Source organism: Octodon degus, unplaced genomic scaffold (assembly GCF_000260255.1).
Source record: "Octodon degus isolate 3935 unplaced genomic scaffold, OctDeg1.0 scaffold00119, whole genome shotgun sequence".
Classification (NCBI taxonomy): domain Eukaryota; kingdom Metazoa; phylum Chordata; class Mammalia; order Rodentia; family Octodontidae; genus Octodon; species Octodon degus.
This window is the reverse complement of record NW_004524695.1, coordinates 7,997,914-8,001,222: the sequence shown is the minus strand read 5'-3', so window position 1 is coordinate 8,001,222 and position 3,309 is coordinate 7,997,914.

Genomic DNA, 3,309 nt, shown 5'->3' with positions numbered 1-3,309 from the left:
AAACTCCACATCCAGGGGACGAACACCTGGCCACCCTGCTCACCTTCTCCCGGGAGAGAAACAAGTTTGAGAACCAAAGACAAGACTAGATTGCAGTTCAGCACCCCAAGTAGTACAGGAGGAACAGGCAGAGGTCAAAAGCAGCAGAATGCGTAGACTATTCGTCATGGCTTTGAACAGAGTACTTGTTCTAATTTATGTTGAAAATCATTTCTGGTAACTATGATTGCCCATGTACTAAAGCAGAGATTCATTGAACAGAATAGAAAAACTAATATTTGAGAGTTCAGGATAGAAAAACCAATCTTTGAAAGTTCGTTGTGTTTTTTCTTTTCTTCTTTTTTTTTTTTTTTTTTCCTTTGGTGGTACCGGGAATTGAACTCAGGATCTTACACTTGCCAGGCAAGTGCTTATTCCACTGAGCCATCTCCCCAGCCCTCATTGTGTTTTTTCCTTTCCTTTTTTGGTGCCAGAGGTCAAGCTTAGGACCTTGTGCTTGCCACGTAGGTGCTTATGCCACTGAGCTGTCTCCCCACCCTTGAGAATTCATTGTGTTTATCTCAGTACTTCAGTGAATCATAAAATAATAGAATTGTAGAGTAAAATAAAATCCTCTCATTTTACTAATGAGGCAATGGAGCTGCAAAAATTTAAAGGTGCCCTTTGTGGGACAATTTAAGGAAAGGATCAGATGATGCTGGCAAAACTGAAGCTTTCTAGCGAGCCGTCAAGGGGACAGTGTCACGTTCAGCACACAGTAGGGTTATTTATGTTGTCACTTATAGTCTCAGTTATCCTATCATTTATACTCCTTTTGGCTTTTTGTTAAGATTGGTTACTTTTTAAAACTGTTTATTTGTCCTAACACCTATATTTCTTTTATCTTACAGATAATTTTCTCCTACAAAAGTTCTACAAATGCAGCTGCTCCTTTTGCCCTTGTAATTTGAAAATTGACTACAGTTAGTACTCAGAGAGTTGTGTTCCTAAGTGAATGAAATTTTTTTTGGGGGGTGGAACCTCTAGAGACCAATGCTCCAGAAAAGAGATATAAATCTTTTTGTCTAGAGTTTTTTTAAGGATGAAAGACTTGATAACCACTCCGGACTACACATTATATAAGTAGACTCCAAAGATCTCTTTAAAATTCCCAAGAAGTCCTTGATGATCCTGTGGAACCCTGGAAACACTATCAATTTGTTCATCAACTTGCAATTCTAATTTCAAGACATGTGAAACACCAGTAAAAAAAATAACTCCTGCCTTGATATTTTTGAGAATACAAGAAATATAGCACAATTACTGTAGACCTGTAAGCTCCTGCCAAGTCTGGTTTTTATTGTTATACATATGAAGGGAATCCTCTTTTGCCAACATCTATAAAGGGGCTGATTAACTTGGCTCCATAGTAATTGTTTAATATTAAATATGCCCAAAATTTTAGGGCATGATTTTCAGAAATGCTTTATCTAGCGTCAGGTGTGCATCTAGGCAGCATAGCGTCTGGTCATTTCGAGGTTACAAAATTGAAAAAAAGATGATGAGCATCTTCCCAAGTCTTAATGGAAACTCTTTACAGTTTAAAAAGTCTCCCTTGTTGATGTTCTAAAAACTATTTTCAGTTCTTCTTCAAAAAAATCAAAGGTGCACTCCAAATAAATAAGATTCCTCTATTAGAGGTCACATCTTCTCAATGCATACACAGTCTGATGCTTCCTTGCTAAGTGGAAATGACTTTAAAATGCTTTTAATCAAAGTCCAGAGTGACCACAATGACTTAAAACCTGGTCCAACAAATAAACAAAGTCCACCATAGATCACAGGAGCTTAGAAATATCCTTTCAGGATATATTTTAAACATCTGATTTAACTTTTATCACTTTCTGCCCTACCAGAACACACAGAGGACCTTCTCTGTGAAACTATATTTAGGACTTACATCCCCAAATGACCTTTTTAAGCAACCCAGGTAAGAAAGAAGTCTCTGGGATAATTCTAAGGGTGAGATCATAGTGTTTAGGGGCTGGGCTAGGATTATGTTTTCAACCTGAGAGCTCCAGACCTCCTGCTTTTCTTTTGTTGTGACCACCTATATCTCTGCTTCCCCAAATGCCAGTCCCAAGGTACACAGGCATGCTCTTCTTATTACAAACTTTCTTCTGGAAGAACTGGATAATCCCAAAGAAAACTGCTTTCTCCTATATCCTGTGGGACTTACCAGGTAGGAAGAGGGTTCTACTCACCACACACAAATAGTAAAAGCAACTACAAGATACCAAAGCACCCAAGTAACCTTTCGACTTCCCACTCTGCAGCAGCGTCTCTGATCCTTGGGCCCCGACTGGCTGACAGTGCCAACTGCTTGCTTTGTGACAGGAGGCTGCCATGCGGAGCAGTATGCCTACCTTACTCCTCGACTTCACCAAAGCTCATTAGATCCTGTCAATCAAATATTTGCTTTTAACTTTAAACAGGCAGTTCTAGAAACAGATTTCTGGCATGTGAACCTTCGCATGAAGTGAGTTTTGAAAAGCCAGCAAATTTCCCTGCTAGCATTCCTCAGGTTTTGTGTTGAACCCGTGCTAGCAACAGTGCAAGTTATCTGCTGCCCTCTATGGAACTTTAGGCCGCACTGCACTCAGATAGGGCCCGTCGCCTGACCACAGTCCTTCTCCCTGTTGGGGCAGCTTCAACCCTCTGGCCAAGCTGGTGCAGGAATGGTACTTTAACTCTCCTTGAGTACTTCTTTCTCTGCTGATGTTCTTCTGGGTGAAAGCAAAACTCATTTTACTAAAACAGCAAAGAAATGATAAGACATGATTATTTTTCCTATATAATTGGAAAAATGTAAGGTATCTAACTTGATGTTTTGATATACATACACGTTATGAAATGATCACTATAATCTAGCTAACATATCCAGCACCTCACATCGTGTGTGTGTGTGTGTGTGTGTGTGTGTGTGTGTGTGTTGCAAGATACTTCTGATTTACCCTCTTGGCAATTTTTTTTCAATCTTTTTATTTATTTGGTACAAAATCTCGCTATACAGCTCAGACTCGTGATTCTCCTGTTTCAGCCTCCCCAGTACTGGGATTACAGGCACCTACTGCCACTCCCAGTTTACCTCTTGACAAATTTTAAGTGTCCAATACAACACCATGAAGTCTAGTCATCTTCAGACAGGTTGGATCTCCAGAATTGAAAACTTTGTACCCTTTGGTCAAGCTCTTCCCATCCACACCCCTGCCCTCAACCAACCTTTTAATCCCTACTTTTACAAGTTTCATGTTTTGGCATTCTACATAC